This window comes from Ctenocephalides felis, unplaced genomic scaffold (genome assembly GCF_003426905.1).
Source record: "Ctenocephalides felis isolate EL2017-DRISC unplaced genomic scaffold, ASM342690v1 CF-g0.4_SCAFFOLD_00845, whole genome shotgun sequence".
Lineage (NCBI taxonomy): Eukaryota > Metazoa > Arthropoda > Insecta > Siphonaptera > Pulicidae > Ctenocephalides > Ctenocephalides felis.
In genome coordinates, this window is record NW_020536999.1 from 58,996,152 (window position 1) to 59,021,016 (window position 24,865).

Consider the following 24,865-nt stretch of genomic DNA (forward strand, 5'->3'; position numbering starts at 1 on the left):
ACCTCCGAAACCGCTAGACCTGCCTTCATGAAAATTTGATCAATTCTTCATCTTGGCAATACAAGTAACATGTTTTTTGAATTATTCAAATCGGACGCTCCGTTCTCTTAAAAACTGAGTTACCGTTTTTGGCACTTTTTGCCCCGTATCTTTGGAACGGCTAGACCTGCCCTTGCCAAAAACTAATCAGCACGTCTCCTTATCAATACGAATCGAATGTTTTTTGAATTATTCAAATCGGTTGATCCGTGTTCCCGAAATCGTCGACGAAAATTTGTATCCGCACACACATACATACTATGCACACACACACACACACACACATACATCTATTTTTTCTAAGGTATGCCAAAATATTCAGAAACCTCTGAAACGTAAAGATATATAAAAATTTTCATTTTCGATTTTTTTGCGATTACTATAACTTACCCTACGGGAAGTTATATTAAAATATCTGATAATTTGACTTGCATGTCTCCGAATCTCCGCATATGTCAGAAATATGAATATAATAGTAAATAATTTAACTTGCAGTTTCTTAAACCTATTAAGAAGAAATGACAAAATGCTTTTAATATTATTTTCAGAAAATAAATATTTGGTGGAACGAATATGCCAGAAGCGTTTGGTGAATAATGAGGTCCAATATCTGATCAAATGGGAAGGATACGATTCTATTCACAACACTTGGGAGCCGGAGAGCCAAATCTTGGAAGATTGTCCTGTTTTAGTTACGCTGTTTGAAAATCTCAGGTATTTTAATCTCATTATTTTGATATTTCATTATTCTTAAGGCTTGGACTTAACTAAAACAAATCATAAAAGAAAAATCAAACATATTATACGAGAAATGATGTAAATATTTAAAAAATATACTGCGGTATTCTAACGATTAAAATTGTTAATGAAAGTTAGGATTAAACCTTATAAATAATCATATAATTATTTATATTATACAATTTTATATATTTATGTATTATTAATTATTATTATTATTGGGGTATTCTTCTTTAGATTAAAAAAAACTATCGTTTATATTATTATTAATTTATTTTTAAATATTTTCAAAGTGTAGCTAATGTAACTAACAAGAGGATTTTTTTTTAAATTCGAATTATTTTCAGAGATATGGTTGTTTTACCACAATGATCCTTCCCTGTTTTCTTCTTTCACAAAACTTTAAAAGACGTTTTTTTCAAAACCAATACACACGATTTTCCAACTTATACTTATCTGATTAATTTGCTCATCCCCAATTTCCGATTTCCATACAAAACTTTGTATCTATCTAAACGTTTATTTTAAGAGCTAAAACTTTCAGATGATTGTTTTTTATCAATTTGGAACCATTTGAGCCCTTGGGAGCAAGAAAATTCGTAAATGTCCCTATTAAGGACCACCCTAATATACATACATAAATTTTTTTCTCGAGTTTATTTGGAGGGCTAAAATTATGGGTATGGTCAAGTGCCAATTTTTTTGAGACCCCCCTTCATCTCATCCTAAAACTAATGCTTAACTTTTTCATAATTTTTTTTTAATTTCAATTTCTTTTATAAACTAAAAGCAAAAAACTATAGCAATAATATTGATTGTCTTTTAATTACGGCCTTTCAAAAATCGCACAAAATTCATGCATCTAGACCAGAATACCCTCTTAACTTTCATTATTTTTTATGTAACATAAAAATTCATTTTTTACAATGTGTCAATTGTAATTTGTTGATTTGTCTATTAGTACAATCTACCTGAAAAGTCCATATTAGTAATTAATAAAATAAAATTGTTATTAGATTTTATATTTATTTTATATTTTTTATAGTAACAGCGGGCATTTGAAGGTGCTTGAGCAGGAACGTCTTAAAAGAACCCGACAACTTAAGAAAATCTTAGCGATTTCGAAGATCGGTTCGGACCATCCTGACAATCCATATACTCGAGAGCGAAAAGAAGTCGGAAAAATTTTAGGAAAGAGAGTAAATGGTTAGTTCTACTTAATATCAAAACAATAATTGTAGTAATAATGGACATATATTATTTTCTCTTTTTTTTTTACGCATTTTAATATTTTTTATGGTATTTTTTGATGATACATAAATTACGTTGGATAAAATAATTTGACTAGCGCATATTTTTTTTAAAAATGTAAAAAATAGAATATTTTTTATTAACCTCCTGTAGAGAAAGTTATAGTGATTGCATACATTTTTATACATCTTTACGTTTCAAATCCTTTTGAACATTTTGGCATACATTAGAAAAAATGGATGTATGTTGGGTGTGTATATGTGTATGTATGTACGAATAATTTTTTGTCGATGATTTCGAGAACACGGATCAATCGATTTGAATGATTCAAAAAACATTCGATTCCTATTAATAAGGAGATGTGCTGATTAGTTTTTGGACTTTTGGAAAATGTCAGCCCTATTAGATTCATTCTAATAACAAAAAATCATCAAATATGGATGGAGTAACCATTGGGTTACCACCTAAAAAATACGAAGTAAGGAGAAGTTTCAGGCCAACAGCTCATAGGACGTAAGGTTCTGATTGCTGTTCAAAAATAATATATATATATATAAAAAAAAAATCAATTTAATAAAACTTTTGTATAAAATTAAATATACTATATTTTTATGTAATATTATTACATATTTTTTTCAGATGATGGCAACATCGAGTTCCTGCTAAAATGGAAGGGACTCGATTCCAGGTACAACTCCTGGGAAAATATAGGGTATGTAATCTATATGTTTAGTATATAAACTTTATATATATATATATATATATATATATATATATGTATATATATATGATTAATAATACATGATTTGGAGGGCGTAACATTAAGTAAAAAATAAATAAAGTAAATATTTTTAAATCATCTTTATTTTTTCATACGTTTCGACGTAAAATTCTACTAATTGTTTTTATTCATCCTAGATTCATTGACTTTGTTATTTCTCATTCTTAGTCATCGACAGTAACATATTCTTTAAATTAAGTAGGAATTATAAGAACGTTCTTTTATAAGTCATTTCTTTTTACCGGTTGATCCTTGGTCTGATTTTAGAAGTACATAAATAAAAGTCACATGTCAAACACCTTTTTAAATTTTCTTTTAGAACGGGTTTAAATTTTCTTTCTGCTTGGCCTAGAATGAACTACTCTGTAGTTCTTGCGCATTAGTACTGTCATTTTGCTCATTGTCTGTAAGTGAACAAAAATGAATAAATAATCGAAATTCCATCAGGCGCCTAATAAATTCAATAAAATGGATCGAAATCACTAGTACTGACACAAGTTCATTGATTTTGATAGAAATGATTACAATGACAACACTGAATAGGTCTCAAAAACAATGACAAAAGCATCCTCAAAATAAATTAAAAAAAATGTGCTATTAAGACGCAGAATACGAACCTGCGAAACAAAAGCCTAAATATTTATTCACATTTTAATGATTTTTGTATTATAAAACTTGAATAAAGTTTTGATTGACAAAAAAAAAGAAAAAAATTCAATGATAATAAGCAGAAGGGCCGTTCAAGTATTACGTAAGCACTATAGGGGGGCGGGGCGTTGTTGATTTGCTTATTTTGGGTTGAGACATGGGGGGCAGGGGAGTCTGGATGATGATTACGTTATAGGCAGTATTTTTATTTTTTACATTAATTGCAAAATGTTTACGTAAGCATAGGGGCATGGAGTAAGAGCTTTGCTTACTTTTGCTAACAAGGGGGATGGGGGGGGGTAAATAATTGTAATAAATCTGCTTACGTAATACTTGAACGACCCCTAATCATTTATTTATGTTTTATATATTTTCGTTTTATATTTGATATAAATTGCATTAAAATGGCGAGTATATGCATAAAATGATCTTACAAAAATTAAAATCTTACAAAATTAGTCTGGTGTATTTGTGAACACACTTTCTGTTCATTGCATATCATAAATTGCATGTTTCAATATAAAATAAGAACACCGATATATATCCATCACATGATTTCGTACAAAATTAAAAAGGCCAATAAATTGAAGAAATTCACATTCTCATCAATTTATACTCACCAGCTTTGATGATTGCTCTAATAAATAATCATATCAATTATAATTGTATTCACATGGATTTGAATATTGAACATTTCGTATTTAATATTGATCATATCAACAACTATGTATTTATCATTTTAATATTCATTTTCAATCATTAGCTTTGTGGAAAAGCATGCACCGAAGGCATTAAAAATTCACTATCGTCAAACAATTAGTCAGTGGCGAGCTAAGATGAAGAATCGCCGTGCTGAGATGCCGAAAACGATCGCAGATTCATCAGCAACAAGTAATACTTATATTTATATCTATTGATACTACTGTATGTTATTTTTTCCAATACAATGTTCCAGTAAAAAATACTTTTGATTTACAACATTATAGTTTTACATATTCTCCATTTTGGTGTATTATTTATGTAAACATAATAAAATTATTTTATTAAATACAAATTTCTGAATTTAAATAGCAATAAATTAAATAATTAATGCAAATAAAAATAAGGTAGGGTAGAGCAGGGCCAAAAGGTCCACCACCGATATATCAAAAACCAGTAAGGTCAAGAATTTTTAACTTCCCGTCGGGTAAGTAATAGTAATCGCAAAAAAATTTAAAATGAAATTTTTTGCATATTTTTACGTTTCAAAGGTTTCTGAACATTTTGGAATATCTCAGAAGTAATGGAATGTCGTATGTATGTATATGTGTGTGTGTGCGTGTGTGTGTAGTATGTATGTATGTTTGAATACAATTTTTCGTCCACGATTTCGGGCGCACTAATCAACCGATTTGAATGGTTCAAAATTGATGTCTATTGATATGAAGACGTGCTGATTAGTTTTTGGTGAAGACAGGTTTAGCCGTTCCGGAGATATAAGGAGAAAAGTGCCAAAAACGGTGAATATTTGATGAAGTTTTTAAAATGAGTACTAATTTTTATATATCCTTTTATATACAAAATATATCCTCATTATCAGATGGATTCATTCATTCACCTCCTGCTAATGTAAACTTTCTCAAGTGCTTTGAGCGATAGGATCCTCACTGTATATTTTATGAACGATAAAATACGAGTATATAGTAATTATAATTATTTATTCGAAAATGTACGAATCAATTGTTGTAAACTATTGATCCATTTTTATTGATAACTGATTTTTTTCTTCGAATATATAATTTTATTACAAGTTTTATGATTCAAATATAGATTTTAAATTTAAATTTATAATTCAGTTTGAAAATGTATATAATTCAAATTCGTTATACTAATCGTAAGAAATATATCCACAGATGGATTTATTCGCACTTCTTGCTAATGTAAACTTTCTCAAGTGTTTTGAGCAATAAGATCGTCACTTATGGACTGTATGGTGATTATAATTATCTATTTGAATATATTTAAAACAATTGTTAATAATCATTGATCAATATTTATTAATTATTGTTTTTTTTTCGAATATTTAATTCTGGTATGGGAAGTTCCAGCAATTTGCCTTAAGGCAAGATGCCATGCACCACTAGTTGAATCATTCGAATTGATTGATCTATGCGTCCAAAATCGTGGACGAAAAATTGTATCCAAACACTCAAACACATCCATACATCAATTTTTTCTAAGGTATGCCAAAATGTTCAGAAAGGCTGGAAACTGAAACTTTAGGAGATTTTCTGCGAATACTATAATTTACCCTACGGGAAGTTAAAAAAGTAGATTAAGTTAAAAAAGCGAATTAACAAAAGTTGAATTAAATATATAGTTATTCCAACTCTGCTGATGAATATTTCTGATGAAAAACCAGATCAAGGTTATTAACAGTGTTATCTCTGTAAATTTGCATTGATTGAAAAATGTAGTTATAATTATTTAAATCCCTTCAAAATTGAAAACAGTAAAATAACATATTAAAATAACATTGGACCTGTTTGCCAACGGCCGTTCCAATTTTTCCCGTCTATGAGGTAAATGGAATCAGGTTACTAATTTTTGAAAAACAGCAAAAAATACATTTCTACAATGACAAAGTAGCAGGGATTTTCACTGAACATAGTTAGATAGTTGTTTGTTCTATATGTGTTATTTGTTGTGATATAATTGGTCAATATCACAATATAATTGCCTTAAGTCAAATTTGACCATTGTGCCCCGCCCTACACTAAATTTATAATCAAAACAAATGCGCGCTTGCCTAATTTGATGGTATTATAGAGGTAACACAGTTTTGTTTTCAGGAATTTTATATTCTTTGCATGATTGAATAATTTATTAAATAAATTATTCACATATAATAAATATATTTTTCATGAAAATGTCTATTTGTTATCTTGGATAATTTTCATTTGTTACATATTTTGGATCAATATAATTTAGTATTTTATGAAATAGTTTTTAAATCCAATACAATTTTGATCCAATTTATGCCAGATGCATTTTGATTTTACTAGATAAATTTTATTTTGCGTTTCTAATGAATAGAATAAATATCACCTGAAAATAACATTTGTTTCAATTAGAATATTCATATTAATATGATTTGTATATAGTTATACAGTCTCACTATGGACCTGCCTTCGGGCAGACTACCATTTATTATTATTATTATTACAGGTATGGAACTTCTAAAGGATAATCAGGAGAAAGATAATTCAAAAAATTGTACTAACGTTCGAGAATCTAACATGCATAACTCAGGTAAAAATAGTAATATAAATAATAATATAATGTACCTTTTTATTTCATAGTTTAATACAACAGTTATATAAATTTTATGATTTGTTTTATAATTGATTAATTATTATTTATTAATTATATTTTCATTAATTTAATTATTAATAAAAATTTATTTCTTTAAGAAACTTTTCACACACAAAATATAAAGAAAGAACCTGTGGTTGTTCCAGATATTCCCAACGAAAGGCCAGTTCCAGATATTCTCAGCGAAGGCAATGATACAGGTACTTACATATTTTTTTAAAGGATCTTGCATGTACTTTTTCATAAAATTGTTCGAGTTAAATTTATTTCACTTATAATTGAAATTAACTATTGCGATTGATTGAATTATTTAACCATAGTAACTTTCGATTCTGTCAATCAACTTTAAATATTAGTTTTTTAATGAAAACATTTCTTGCATAAATAATAATGCTTTCTAAAATCATCTAAAATAAGGACGAGAAAAATTAAACACACAACATGCTGTAATGAGGCCAATCAAATAAAATCTAAAAGTTACTTCTATTCAATAGTATCTCATCGTTATATAATATAAAAATAATGTGTAAAACCTAGATCCAGAAAACAAAGATTAAAAATTTGTGTTAAGAATTTTAAGAATTTTAGAATAAATTATAAGTCAGAATTAGAGTTAATTATAGTTAAGAATTTTATGAAAAGATTCCTTTCGTTGATTAATCTAAATTCAAAAGCTACGCGACGCATATTTTGTAGAAGAAATGCTACGCTGCGGATAAATACTGGATTTTACTAGATCTGATTATGTTCAGTAAAATTACCAAGTAATTCATTATACTAGAAATATATTTTTTGCTATTTTTCAAAAAAAATGAGGTGAAATGAGAGGGCCGGAGGCAAACAGGAGCCCAATGCCTTATATTTAATTTTGAAGGAATTTTACGAAATAATATCTTCATTATTCAACCAACGCAAAATACAAGTTTTATGGGTATATTTTTTATGGGGTAACACTGTAACGGATATGACCTTGATCTGGTATTCTTGCGAACTTGCTTTTTTAACATAATTTATTTTTTATCTACTATTTGTTATTGTTTACACCTCTGCTAGAACTAAACAACAGTGCTCACATAAAAAACTAAAAACGAAAGAAAATACTCTTACGATGGATTTTTAAACATTGCAGTTTATTTCGCGACAGCAACGTCGTAATAATCAAGTCGGTCGCTGGTTATACATTTTCCCCTCTACTTTCAAATATTGTTGTTACAAAATTCTTAATTTACTTGTTTGAGATATCGGTGCTGGAACTTTTTACACGCGGACTTTATGCCTGATTAATATATATATATATATATATATATATATATATATATATATAATAAATAAATAAATAAATATATATATATATATATATATATATTTTGGTGTATTTATATGTATATACATACTTATATTATCTTGACGAGTTTTACAAAAATATTAAAAATTAGATAAAATACAATCTAAATGGAAACGTAATCATATATAAAACATGCAAGATCCTTATTTATTGTGATGCTCGCTAAACCGCTTGAGTTCCAGGAGGCTTTACATATACAGTAGAACTCCAATTATCCGAATTAATGGGGACCGGGACCCACTCGGATAATCAAATATTCGGATAATCGGAGTTTTTTTTAAAAAAAATTGCTATTGGAGAGAAAAAAAGTTACGTTTTGATATTGCACTATTTTTTTATTGATTTAAATGAAAGAAACATGGTATTTTCACATGTTTTAAATATAAATGAAAAATACTTATGTACGTTTAGAAATAAAAATCATTGTTTTTTAAACATCTCCGTCAATGTAAGCTGTTTTGTGGTCTTCAACCGTTTTATGGCTTCGCGGGAGGAAGAATAATAGCGCACTTAGACTTTTTTTGGACAATTTTTTTTTCTGAAAGTGATTCGGATAATCGGCGATTCGGATAGTCGGAGTTCGGATAATTGGAGTTCTACTGTATAAATAGATATATTAAATAATTCCAATTGATAACTACTCATCAATCATCTGGTTATCATGTTTACTTTGTTTAAATTTATTACACAAGCATAAACATTTTAGATGAGCGGGGAAAAACTTATGATCTTACAAAATTATTAATATGTTCCATATCCTTTAGTCTTTTGGAACTCAAACAATTCAAAAGTTAGACGCATCTCACGCAGTTCGTATTTTTGTTTAAACAGGCGTCAATAGTGAAGAAAATAAAGCAACTGACGAAAATATGTGTAATGAAATTGAAGTCAAAAGTTTACCCAAAAGTGGATTAAACAACGAGTTGTTGGATACAGATGAATCGGACATCTTACTACCATCAACTTATCCTTTACAAAGTTTCAATGCTAATGCGAACGATTACGACGCATCCCCTAAATCTCCATGCTCATCGCAACCGAAACTACGTGCAATGCAAGTGAAAAACAATCTTCCGTCTCGTAAAAGAAAATATCCTATAGCCAAGTTGTCCGAAACAACAATAAATATTAATTTTAACAGTGCGCTCTTGGTTTACAACGAAAACCAAAATGTGGCGAATGGCGACGATAATCTTGATGCTATGAATAATACTTGGGAAAACTGCAGTTCGAGCAGCGATCGTTTGTATATTGATGAAAGCAATTTAGATGATGAAGAGTTTTACTGCGATTCTGATTCAAATAATGAATTTTCAGAGTTCATAGATAGTTTGAATGCTGGTTTCAATAAAAATACAATTGAACCTGACCTGCCGAATTGTGAAAATTCTATATCTAATTTTGTTATAGATGGACAAAGTAATAACATAACATTGATAAATACTGATCTAAATGGTAATAATGAGACAACAAATGAAACTGTGGAAGTTGCACAGCAGGTTGAAAATAGTACTTGTGAAATAACAAAGCCAATTCATTATTACACACCAATTGATGACGGAGATGACACGTTAAACAATAATAGTATTGTAAATTTGCAACCTAGACGTAATGTAATATGTACGGTTTATGATTGGTATGATTCTGACAAAACACAAAATAATTGTATTATGAATGACAGTTCCGAATCTGAATCTCTCTCGATCGAAAATGATAATAGTAAATGTTCAGCAGGAGATAATAATATGCTTAATGATTACTACGGTCATTCCAATTCTATTGCAAAAATTTTACAAGAAGAGTGTTCCAAAAAGGAGAATGTAGTAGAAAATACATTATTATCAGTGGTACAAGAATCTCTTTCTGATCAAGTAGAGAAAGTTAGTATGACAAGTCCCGATATTATACTAAATACTACTGATTCAGAGGTCGTTAAGGAACTGAACAACAACTCCACAAAGCAAACTTTGGAAAGACTAAAGCGAGCTTTTGCAGACTCCAAACATAAATCTAAAACTAAGAATAATTCTGCCTTACTAATGAAAAAATGCATAAGATCATTCAAACATTCGAAAAGTTCAAAATTTAATAGAAAAAATAAACCAAAGATAAATTTAAAAGTCCAAAACGAAAATAAGACTTTATCTAGCTTATCCATGAACAATGACCGTTCAGATATGGCGTTGACAAAAAATGAATCTGAAATAAAAGTTCAACAAAAAATTCATAGTATCGAAATCGAATCGAAAAATGAAGATGAACTTAAAACGAAAAATTCATTTTATAGTTTATTTGTAAAATTGAAGAATTCAGGAGTAACTCTTACTTCGATCAACAATAATATTGATGATCGAAAAAATCCTAATCTTGCACAAATAAAAACTCACAACGTTTCAAGAACGGAAAAGAAAGAAGAGGATTTCAGTAATAAAAACATACTCAAATGCAGAACCGAGGAAACTCTTAAACCTTTATATAATGTAAAACATAACAATACAAAATCCAGCAAAGAAGAGAACTCGAGGATGAAAACTAAAGAAATAAACATAGAAGATAAAAGTTGTGCTAACGACAGTGGAGATTTTTCATTAGAACTTATTGTAAATCAACTTGAATCAGATTCGGAAGTTAATTTGCAAAATGAAATTTTAATTGACACTAGCTTGACCAAGACAAGAATGCATGAGCAGGCCGAGTGTTGCATAGAAACTGAAGTTAAGAAGAAACACGTTGACACTGTTTTATCAGATATCGGTGAAGATGATTTTAATTGTATTGATACCACAACTAGTATGAACAGTATTTCACCAGTTGATAAAGTTTCTGACGGTAGACGGAAAAATGAGAAAAAAAAGCTTGATATATTGAAAAAAATATTTTTTCAAAACAGCTCTAGAGATGACACTTCCTTACTTAACAATGTTTTTGAGAAACAAGATAATAAAGAAAATCCATTGCAAATTGTAAATAATAACATTATGAACCGACCAAATTGTAATATTGATAATACTGATATGGATACATCTGAAACTTGTATTTCAAATCAGGATTTAATGACGCCTTCATTAACATGTATCGCAGATGATCTTAAGAAAAATGATTACCTAAATACTAGTAGTACTAATGTACATAATGATAATAAGTTCAAAAATAAACTGAATCATTGTTTGAAAACAGTACAGAATGTAAAGAAAATTGCAAATCGAATTGGATTAAATAAAAAATGTAGGAACATGCCTTTACATACTGTCGATACCACAGAATTAAAGTCTGGTAACTCTCAGGATAATAAGTGCTCAAAATTAGATAAAAAATTAGCCAATAAAATCCAGATTATTGATTCCAAAAACGGCAATAACAAAAATATTCTTTCTTGGAAAATAGCCAATAAGGAGATTAAGCACATTGCAGCATCAGAAAGTTCATTAACATCACCTAATGCTATAAAAACGATTTCCGAAACTGATAAAAATACTGCTATTCTGAGAACTGACCCATTGGATGATCATCTTGAAAGTGAAATGTTGGCCAAACATATAAATAAAAAAATTGGAAAAACTATTACGACGCCCATAGAAAATGAAGATATACCCGAAAATGAAGACAATAGAAATAAAAATTCAGAAAGTAATGATGAATCAAAATACCTTTTGAATAAGGAAATTGTCGCTATTGTTGGTGAACAGAGCAAATTGCATCTAAACGCAGAACTACTTAAAAATAAGAGAAAATATCTTGTTAAAAGATCACAAAATAAGAACAAGAAAGCTAAAAAAGTTTCCAATTTAAAACCCATCTCCACTTATAATGATAAAATCCCCAACCAAATGATACAAAATACATCTGAAAAATCTGGCGAACAAGTAATGAACAGTAATATTTGCATTGAACCTTCTTCTTCAACAATAAGTTGTGCGGTTAAAAATCTGAATTCTCTCAAGAAACCATGTCTAATGGTAAATTTAAAACGTTCAATTAATAATTCCGAAAATGTGAACAATGGTCCTTTGGAACGCGATATTACAGATAGCAAAATGAACCTCGCGATGAATGAAAAGTTTGACCAAAAAGCTGTTATAAATAACCCAATACATATTAATTCTAGTGAAATGCAAAATTCTGTATATGACGTAGAAACATTGCTGTCAGAACATAGTTATTATAAAAATCTGCCTAATGATTGCAGCAGATGTAACAATGAAATAGAGGCGACATTCGGTGAAATTGGGCAAAATGGTAAAAAGAGACGTCTAAATAAAATAATACACAACAGTTTCTTAAAGCGTTCATTGCAGAATGGAAAAAATGATAATCGGATAGAAACTGACAAATCGCCTATAAATGGAGTCACGACATCCATTACTGAAAATACTGATAAAACGCAGTTTACAGAATTGAATTGTCTCACTGCCCATGATATATATATGAAAACAAACAATTTATTTCAAATTTCGTATGAGGTGCCTATGCCAGAACACCAACATTCAGACATATCCCCAGATACGAATAAGAAAAATACTAACAAAGTTGAAATGGCCGATACAATAGTCAACCTGAAAACGATTATTGCTTGCGATAACGAAACTTCTGTTAATAACCCTATCCGAAGATGTGATGCATCAAACAATAATCATAATACGAAGAAAATTACAAATAATTTCTACTGTTTAGAAGTTGCAAGAACAGCTCCAATTTCAGGCGTAGAAAACGAGGAGAAGACACACGCTGCAAAGCCTTTGGAAAACCTGACGTCACTAATTCATGATTCTATAAATTCTCAGATTATTCAAAAACACTCGTCTGCTGACAATCAAGAGGTGTTCTTAAATATACCTATTGTAGATATTACAATGCCAAAGGTCAAAACCAAAAGAAGTAGCATACCAAGTAAAAAAAGTAAATCTAAAATGAAATTATCAAATAAAGATCCATCTTATAAAAACGAAACAAAGAGAAGAAATGCGAAATCACCAATAATGAGAAATGTTTCCTCTTATAATCTAAGGAAAAAATTAGCAAAACCTGAAAAATTGGAAAAAGAAGTGGAGCAGTTAGATTTACCAATAAATAATTTAATGCCGCATAGTAAAGGTACCCAATGTAAAATGCCAAATTCACATTGTGACCATGATTATACCCTACCGCCTAATTCAAATTTTGAACAACCTGTGATTAAGATTTATCGGGGACTTCGACCGGAAGGACATCAAAAAGAAACGCCAACAGTCGTTGATTTAGAAAACATTACAATCTCTGATATACTGAAAAAAAATGTTCCAAAGAATGCTGTCGGGTTATTAAAAAAATATGAAAGTGAGATGATAGAAGATTTGAGTGATCCGGTTGAACAAGATCACGAAAACAACAAACTAATTGTGCGATCAAAAATTAGTAAGGATAAGAAAAAACTTACAACGGTATTTACTGATGCAGAATATAGCCCGTCTACTGTTGAATTTCAACCGAAAATTTCAAAGAAAGACAATATTGTAAATTTACTAAGAAAATGCGATACCAACGGAAATCAATCGTTGATATTAAAGCAGAACGACAGTACAGAGTTAATGGAAACTTCAAATCAAATTAAAAATGATCATTTATCCCAAAGATTTCAGCCAAAATCACATGTTTTAGTGAAACGAGATAACATAAATTCATTAAAAAGACGTAATGGACACGACACCAGTGAATCGGTTCAGCAAGCTAGTAAAAGAAGCAAATTGGTAGTGAAAACTGCAAATTCAATAGAAATATCCAGAGAAAATAAAGATAATCAGTCGTTCAAAAGCTTCAAGATCGAGCATGTGAAGTCGAAACAAATTTCGTCAGTAGTTAATGATTTAAAAAAACTCACATATCTTAATAAACCTCAAACTAAAATTATGAAGAACAAAGATGATACCGTCAGTTTATTTGGCAATGCTAAGAAGGCTATTTCAAACGGTCATCAACTGCCAGATATGAGCAATTCGAATCAACAGATTTCCGAGAAGAATGTAATGACAGTAAATCAGGTAATAGAACTTTCAAATCATATTTATCGAGATAACCAACTCAAATATTCGGAATATCAAAGAAAAATTTCATCTTCCCACGTAGTTACATCTTCGAAAAAATCACAAGAAAAAGATTCAAATAAACGTATTGATACAGTCAATTTATTAACAAGTGTTAATGCTAAGATCTTGAACAGAAATAAATTGTCGGATATCATGATCCCAATTCAACAAGCTCCTGTGGATAAACTTAAAGATAAACACATAAGCCATTATAAAAGTGATGAGAAAAAAATGTCCCACCTTAAAAATATTACACCTGACACGCAATTTTCAGAATTAAATTGCCTTACTGCCAATGATAAAAATATGAAATCAGGTAATTTTTCTCAAATCTCTGTAAAACTGAATGAAGAAAGTGAAGCTTATCCTACAGAACATCCATGCAATATTTCGTGCAAGGTGCTTGGTGTTTTAGAACACCAAGCACAAAATGAAAAGCATCGCAAACAATCTCTATCAATGCCGATTTTTAGTAAAGATTGCAATAATGGTGAAACTAAATTGAATATAACAGACCAGTATCAAAATTCAGACATATCACCAGATACAGATAAGAAAAATACTAACAAAGTTCAAATGGTCGATATAATATACACTCCGAAAACGATAATTGCTTGCGAAAACAAAACATCTGTTAAAAACTCTATCCCAAATTGTGATGTTTCAGACTATAATCATGATACGAAGAAAATCACGAATAATTTCTTCTGTTCAAAAGATGCAAGGACAACTCCTGATACATCACACATAAAAGATTCAGATATTCGTGATGGCTATGTTAGAAGAAGCAGCAAAAGTAAGATGGGCTCTGGATATCTGCCAGATATCATAAATAGGCTTCTACAACGTTGTGCAAAGAAGGAACAAATGAATGCTAGTGATCTGAAGATGACAAATATTATTGAGCTAAAAAACTCTTCTAATAAATTTGAAGCTGCTCATTTAATTGAACACCACCAACCACAAAAATATAAGGATGACAGTACTTACGCGAATATTAATCAGTTTCCTAATACAACACAAACAAGAGATCTGAAAGAGAAAGATGACAACGCCAATTTATCAGAAGATCGCAACGCTAAGAAGTCAAATGGCAATAAATTGTCAAATGGTATAAATCCAAATCGACAAGATGTTGAAAATAAGGAACGGAATATAAAGCCAAACAGTAGCACTAAATTTTTAAAAACGCCCAATAAAAATGAAGATAGTTTGGTACTTACAAACCACAAATGTATGGACAATGATGCTCATGTCCATACGGATCATGACACGAAGAAAATCACGAATAATTTCTTCTGTTCAGAAGATGCAAAGACAACTCCTGATACATCATACGTAAAGGATTCAGAAATTCGTGATGGCTATGTTAGAAGAAGCAGCAAAAGTAAGATGGGATCTGGATTGCCAGATATCATAAAAAGGCTTCAACAACGTTGTGCAAAGAATGAACAAATGAATGCTAGTGATCTGAAGATAACAAATATTATTGAGCTAAAAAATTCTTCTAACAAATTTGAAGCTGCTCATTTAATTGAACACCATCAACCACAAAAATATAAGGACGACAGTACTTCCGCGGAAATTAATCAGTTTCCTAATACAACACAAACAAGAGACCTGAAAGAGAAAGGTGACAATGCCAATTTATCAGAAGATCGCAACGCTAAGAAGGCAAAGGGCAATAAATTGTCAAATGATATAAATCCCAATCGACAAGATGTTGTAAATACCAGTAGCACTGAATTATTTAAAACGCCGAATAAAAATGAAGATAGTTTGGCATTTACAAACCACAAATGTATGGACAATGATGCTCACGTGAAAAATAACCAGACTTCTCTTAATACATCACACGCAAGTTATATAAAGGAACAAGATGACAACGGCAATTTATTAGAACACGGCAAAGCTAAGAAGTTAAAGGGCAATAAATTGTCAAGTATCAATCCGGTTCAACATGGTCCTGAAAACCGCCATTCACAAAAATATAAGGATGAATCTATTAACATGAAAAATGCCAGCCTTCCTACTACATCACGAATAAAAAACTTAAGAAAACAAGATAAGATCATATTACTAAGAAACAGCAATACTAAGAAAAGAATAGTTTTTAAAAAACCATTGAATGTCGCTAATGTTTTAGATGATTGCAACGCTAAGAAGTCAATCACCATTCTATTGCGTGATACTACCAGTCTAACTCAACAGAATCCTGAAAAAATGCAATCGCTTGTGAAGCCTACAACTAACACAGAGTTAGTGAAACTTCCGAATGCAATCGCCGAAATCAAATCTTCAGAACTCCAGATAGAAACAGTATCACAAAATTCAAAAAACAGAGGCAACTTTGCAAATTTAGTAACAAAGCCAAATATTACTAATCAACAAAAGTTTGAAAAAAACAAATTGACGGCAAATCCTATTATTAGTTCGATATCAACCCAAGTCAAGGACGTCAAGAAACTGTTGCCATACTCAAAAATATCAAACTGTAACAGAAATGAATCTGACAAATGCGGAGAAACGCCTAAAATTGATGAAGTTCCAAATACATCAATGCAATATTTAAATATTGATGTTGATCTAATCGAAGACTGCGTAGATGTCAGGGTACAGAATACTGAACCGCAAAGAGAAGGTGAGTTATTAACAATGTTTTCTAGTGATTTAAAAGAGAAAACTTTCTCAATTCACTGTGATGCTAAAAATGCTAACGATGTAGACGACAGCGCAGAAATTAATGTCTATTCAGATTTAGAACCGCTTGATTTAACAGTTATAAAACCCCTTGATTTAAGTTTTGAATATCCATTTGAAAATTCTCCATTAGATTTATCATGTGTAACGACATTGGATAAATCTACATCCACTCATGATCTTAAAAAAAAAATTATGGACAATAGCACTCAAACAATGATAACACTTTTTGCTGGATCAAATGAATCAACATCTGGCCAAGATTTCGATGAAAATTGTATAAACTTCATTGACGACAGTACTCGAGAAAAAGTAACACCTCAAAAAACATTTAAATATGATTTTCTAAATAGCAACGTGGATGGAAAGGATTGTAATTCGGAGATGTTTCAGTTGACCTCAATTGAAAAAGATGTTTCTAACCTTGTCAATAAAAATTGTAACAAAAAGAATAACAGGAATTCCAAGACGGGAATGGTAGGTTGTTCCTTATCCAGTTCATTAAATATGAGGTCTCCAATGGCAAAACATTCAACTAGAATTTGGAAAAACAAAAGATTCCCTAAAAGCAAATCACTTCTGAAACGTATCCTTTTGAGAGAAGCCAATAAAGCAGGTTCCTTAAAACAAGGTCGACCCGAAGTGTTACATGAATTAATAACTAATGATCCTGATTTAGAGTTAGGCAGTATTGATGATGAATACATTTTTGATCACGATACACACTCAGGCAGTGGTTCAGGAGATGCTGTAAAAACAGAGGCAGTATGGGATGGTCATGTACCTACTATGAAAATAACAACAAGGTATGTTATGGAAAAGTTTTCTGTTAAAATAATACATTATATTACATATAGAAACAAAATTACCGGTGCTGTACAATGTTTTCGCCGTGAAAGTTATATTCAGAAAAGAGAATTTGATAAGAGATTCAATAAATGTTACATTGATATTTGTGCATAATTTTACTGGCTGAATAATTTTAGGAAAAGCGAAAGCATACATTGAAAAGCACAATATTCTAGAAGGATTGACTTAAGAAATTCGAAAATTCTTGGAATCTGAATCATATTTGGAACACTGCCCATTTTTGAAACCAAAACGTATTCTGAAGAACTAGAAGACTTCGGGCTCATGTTTCTTCTGGCACCTTTCTGGCACATATTCATCAATTCAAAAACGAGTTTTTTATGCTGTAATTATCAACTTCAAGTAATTTCCAAACGAAAACACCGAAACAAAATCATGCGTTTTTGGATCATTTGAAACATCTAAAATTATAATATAAATTAATTTATTGAATGGATTTTCGGATTATGACTCCCGAACAAGAATACTAACAGAATGATGAAGTTTGTCGGAAAATATCTTTTATGCGTTTATGCAGCATATAAAGATTAGATTGATGTGGAGAAAACGGTAAAATTATGATTTTGGAAAAAATATTTTCTCAACATTTCAATTAAATGTCATATGCTCATAAAGTGAAGCGAAAAATTGCATTTACAGAAATAAGCTAATTTGTAAGTGGTTATTTATGAGTACCAACTATGATATTATTTAAGAGCATAAATTTTATATGAATAAGTTAATTGTCAAATAGTATATAATCAAAATGTTTAAGGTTTATAACATTTTTATGAATTTGAATATGTTAAATTGTTTCATATACTATGCCATTAATTATTATTAATTAACTAAATAAAATAAAGCATATGGATAAGTTGAAAATAGTGCATAGAATATAATACAAATAATAATATAATAATAAAAAGTGTATTTAATCTAACAATCATCATGGTTGAAAAATTTTAGATACGTAAAATGTTAACATTTATTAGAATTTAATAGAATGTTAGCTAATTACGTTACTATAAAATAGTTTTTACATGTATTTTTTACTTAATTGGTTTTAATAAAAATGATTAAAATTAACTTAATATTGTTTTATTATTAATTAGATTTTGCATATTTATGCGATATTATAAACCTGAAGTTACAAGATTTTTTTTTTATTTACATTTAAGAATTACAATCGTTCTAATACTGTCGTTCTAATACAACATTCAGTAATTTTGAAGAAGATTCTTGAAGAGATTTTTGAAGAATCAGAAATTTATAATACAAATTCCAAACTGAGTGTATGGCATCGTGCCTTAAGGCAAATTGCTGGAACTTCCCGTACTATAACGAAATGTGCGAGGAATGTTAAATGTTTTCAAATAGATTATTATAAATATAGTACATTGTCTAATATTTGTGAGAATTATATAAACTGAATTGCAAAGTTGAAATTATTTGTATCATTTGTATTGAAGTATATTAGAACTTTAGTCAGAATTATAATTAAAATCTGAATTATTTACGATATATATATATTTTTTTCCAAATGCAATTATTTTGTTAAATCCAGCAAAAAGTTCTTTGAATCATTCAAATCGGATGCTTAGTTCTCTCAAAAACTGCCATTTTTTGCACATTTATCTCTGTATTTTCGAAATGGATGGACCTGCCTTCGCCAAAAACTAATCACCACTTCTCCCAATCATTACAAATTGAATGTTTTTTTAGATAATTCAAATCGGATTTGTATTTTCTTTGCTTCGTATCTCCGTAACGGCTGGACCTACCTTTCCTACCTTTGCCAAAAACTAATCAGCACATCTTCCTATCAATAGGAATCGAATGTTTTTTAAACCATTCAAATCGGTTGATCCGTGCACCCGAAAATGTGGGCGAAAAAATGCGGGCATACAAAACACACACACATCAATTTTTTCTGAGGTATACCAAAATGTTCAGAAACATTCAAAACGTGAAGATATGCAAAAAATTTCATTTTCGATTTTCGGCCCATTACTGTAACTACGCTACGGTAAGTTAATGATTAGAATATTGCAAGCAAACGATAAAATAATTACAATAACTTACCCTACGGGAAGTTAAAAATATCAGCGAAAATATGAAATTAGATTGGTTGCAATAGTGGCATTTCGCCTTATGGCATGGTGCATCATCTTCCCGATAAATGCAATTAATTGACTTAGTCAGATTATAGATAAAATTTTATTCTTTTTATTTTGAAAATAACGTTTTCGCTTTCGCAAGACTAATTAATGTAACTTTCAATTAAAATCCTTCAGAATTATAATATCTGTAATTGTATTAATTGTAGTGCATAAATAAAAGCTTGAATGTTCTAAAAGAGCAGCCTTCAACCTTTAGGACTATAATATTTTGAGATGTTTGTTTGCGCTATTCTATCGCAATATCAAGTATCATTTTAAAACACAAAAAGATTAAAATAATTAATTACGAAGAATCGGCTGGTCCAATTCTTTTTGTTTTCTAGATGTTTCAATTTGATTCTGGTCATAAACTTTTGACTTCTGATCGACGATTTCTTAAAAACGGCTGAATCAATTTTAAAAATGTTAAAGATATTCGATGAAGCTTTATAAGCACTCGCGTTAGTTAATTTTTTGATACGATCGGCCGAGTTTTTCTTTCTATGTTTCTTAGAATTTGCTTGAAGTGCAAAATATTTTGACCTCGTTTTAGCAAAAATCCTGGACCGATTTTATAAATTAAAAGACTGAAGATATTTATTAGTTGCGAATTGTGCTGATTAATTTTTGATACAAATTTTCTGGGTCATTACGTTAAACGTCTTTGCCAAAAATTAATCAGTACCCATACACACACATACACACAAACACAAATCTTGTCTAAGGTATGCCACAATGTTCAGTAAGTCTTGAAAAGTAAAGAAATGCAAAAATTTTCATTATCAATTTTTTTGCTATTGCTATATCTTACCCTGTGAGAGTTCAATAAACTTTAGTTTTAAACAGTTTAAAGTAAGATAAATCTATAATTAATTCTATAATTCTATAATTTTTGATTTTGTAACTGCAGAGTTTAAAAATATAATAAAACACGATTAGATATGGTGTGGAACTCTTACTTTAGAGAAAATTTTCATTAGTAACTTACTGAGAGAAATATATTATTTTGGCATAAATTATTGCAGAGCTTCATTCAAGAGCAGTTCTACATAAGTTGATTACTTATAAATGTACGTTTACTTATTTTTTACTTAAATCATTCTAACGAGATGGAAGATTTTTTTGCAGAAATCGTTATGTAAAACGTACCGAGAAATCACTATCAAGGCTTTAAGTCCACTGAATAAAAATAATTAAATACGTGCTCTATAGTTGATAAAATACAGGAGCCGGGGTAAAATTAGAGGAAGAGTAATGTAATATTTTTTTATTGAGCAATAACATTTGTAACTATCATGAAAGTAAAACAAGTTAAACTTTAGGAATAAAAATAGGCTTTAAGTGCATGGCATTGTGCCTTAAAGTAAATTGCTGGAACCGTAATTAAATATTCGCGTAACAAAAATAATCAATCTTTAATAAAAAATTATCGATGATTAATAATTGTTTTGAATATTTTAAAAACCTTATTACTTCTTCAAGAACGAAAACAATATAAACACTTAATTTCTTAACATTGCCGACACAAGCAATATGCTTTTTGAATTATTGCACTTTTTGCTCCGTATCTCCGAAACTCTGAACCTACCTTCGCAAAAATGTGCAATCAATGCGAATCGAATGTTTTTGAATCATTCTAATCAGATGTGCCGTTCTTTCAGAAACTGAACTTTTGCGCTTTTTACTCCGTATTTCCAAAATGGTAAAACTTGCCTTTGCCAAAAACTAATGAGCACATCTCCTCGTCAATACGAATCGAATGTTTTTTTAACCCCATTTTTCTAAGTTATACAAAAATTGTCGGAAATGTTCAGGAAGTTGATAACATGAAATTATCTGATCATTGACAGTGATTATGAGATTGACTGGGATTAATATAGAATGAACTTTCTTTTTAATCTTTCTGCATAGTGTCCTGACGAAGTTCTCTGGAAAGTGATTTTGGATGATCTTCGAGACGACTTTTGTACTTGTCGAAGTGAGTTCATATTTCATCATGTACTGTGCCGATGTGCGCGTCTTTGTGGATTAACCAATCTGGTTCAAAAATTTTGTTTAATAATTTATTTTTGCATCTTTAAAAATATAATAATTTTATACTCATATTTATATTAGACACATTCCATTTACTTTGATAACTTGATTAAAAGTTCCTGAATCCCGAGTTTCAAGAAAATGGTATTTTGAGAATTGATACTACTTGGAACGTTTTTAATGATCGTCCTATTACTTCTCTACATGATAATTAATAATGTCTCATTTAGGAAAATTAAATTTTAATGGAGACTTAAATGATGACTAAATAAGAGTACTTTAATTTAATTGATATTTTTCTTTATTTAAGATCTCTTGCAGGATTTTATTCACGGGAGAAGTATTTACAACTTCAATGAATACCATTTTTTGAAAAATGCCTTCAATATTTTAATCAAAGGCGGAAACTACATGCATTTTTTCAAGAAAATGTGTGATGCAGTTTCATTTCTAGTGATGGAAAAAAGAATATTATTTTAATATCTTTTTTTATATTTAAAAAATATAGAAAATAAACAATAATATAATAACCATTTTGTTTTAAATTTAAACTAGAAATTTATGTCGTGTATCGTTGTAAGCCAAAAGTCGAGCGCGCCCGATGCAAAAAACCGAGGATTTACGAAGATGTTGTAAGTGAGAGTTTCAAGTACAGTTAAACAGTGAGGACACAGTTAGAGAAAATAAAATACAAAAATATGAAATATAATAGAAAAGATTAATTGAAGAAACACAAGAGTCAAATATTTGAAAAATTATTCTTGAAAAAAATCGATGATATTAAACGATAAATACAGATTTATCAAATTTTCTGAGGTGATTCTTTTCCTTATGTAAAATAATAGGATTTTTTTATTGAAAGTATGATTTAAACTAATGACATGTTCAGAAAACATTGTCTTATACTGATTTGGATTTTTATAATTACAAATGTGTTGGTTCATTCTCTTGTAGATATATTGCAAACTTTCGCCAATATAACGCGGGTAAGCGCCGCGTCGCCGTCTAACGCGTAAACATTGGTACGGAACCCATAGGAATGTAAACAAAATTTATACTCATTGTTGAAATCTCTATAAAATATCTGATAATTTAATGTGCATATGTCTAATGTTCATTTTTGACCGCCAGATGGCTCTTTTTTTTTCTTTTGCCTCCATATCCCCAAAGTCGTTGGACCTGCCTTTCCAAAAATTTAAACAGTTTTTCATTTAGTCAATACAAGTAAAATGTTTTTTGAATTATTTAAATCGGACGCTCCGTTCTCATAAAAACTGAGTTACCGTTTTCGGCACTTTTTGCCCCGTATCTTGGAACGGCTAGATCTGCCTTCGCCAAAAACCAATCAGCACGTCTCCTTATCAATATGAATCGAATGTTTTTTAAATTATTCAAATCGGTTGATCCGTGTTCCCGAAATCGTAAAGATCTATAAAAATTTTCATTTTCGATTGCCCTACGGGAAGTTAAAAACTTCTTTGCATTTTTTTGTGAAAGACGGATCTGAATGAGTCAGAAGAGAACTTTTTGAAACATCAACATTGATATAATTATCAGACTAAATAATAAAAAACTTATTTTTTAGAAAATTAAACCTGTTTTTAATTACGTTGTTTATTAAATGTAAAGGATAAGAGTTTTCACGGAGAATTGAACGAATTAAATTTAATTTTTTCCCAAAAGTTTTTATCACTGAGTAAAATGGCTGTGTCAATTAAGGAAATGATGGTGGAAATTTTTATTGAAAGTGAATGAGAAGAAAATAATTTATGTATCTACCAGACCAGGTTGGTTTTTGATATGTCTCAGCGTCGAACAAAAAAAATCAAGTTTATCCAGTCCTACTCCAGTTTCATTCCTCTCACCTGCTTTAGTATAAATGCACTTTTTACATTTTTCAATGAAGACTATTCCATTTTCCCCTCGTTTCCCCTGCTTGATCCAAAATTCGAACTCCAATCGTGTGTGATCATACAGTGTATGAAATTATATAATGTGATAATAGCAAGATTTATTAATGTCGGAACGATAATTTGTCTCACGTACAACAGACACTTTCATATAGTTTGAGGCCATGAAGTCATTATGAATGGATTATTGGAGAGCAAAAAATGATCATAATTAATTGCTTCTTTATGAATAGCTATTTTATTTGGTTACAAATCGATGGGAATATTAGAATAAATACATATTGCATCAGTATATGGATTTTATCTAGTTCAAATAAAATTGTGAAGACTTTAAAATAAGCCAGTTACTAATTGGCATTATGCGATAAGGTTACTCAAATCGTACCTTTGTCTAAATCGTATACTGGCTATATTTTGTCCGATAGTTATAAATTACATAATCTGAAATTGTTAAATAAAATTCTTTAGTTATTGGTTACTGCAAATTAGAAGACTGGCCGACTAACAGTAACTAAAAAAAGAGCCTTTTGAAAAGTTTCTACTAATATTTTTGGCTCAATTGTAAACGAATTATGGCAAGAATACGATTCTAACATTTTTTTCTTACCAATATTTGTTTATATTGTTCATTTGACAATTGCGTGGGCTTATTTAAGAATTGCTTATGCTAGAATTTGTTTTTGCTATTGTCACTTTTAATTTAAAAAATCCAAGATTTTGCAGCTTATGCTGTACCTGAAAATAATTCTTACTTCTTCTTTTTGCTCAAATTGGAAATTACCAAGTGCATCCACTAGGCTTAATAACTTCATAAGAAAATTCGATACTTTTTGAGTTTATTAATCGAGTTTAGGTGTTATTTGTTAATGTGTTGTTTATACATAGTAATTAAGAAACAAAGAAAAGTTGATCTAGGCAGGCGAATTCTTATATAGTTTTCAGAACTGATCTTAATCAGATCCTCAACTAAATATAATCGGTATAGGCAGCAAATTTTC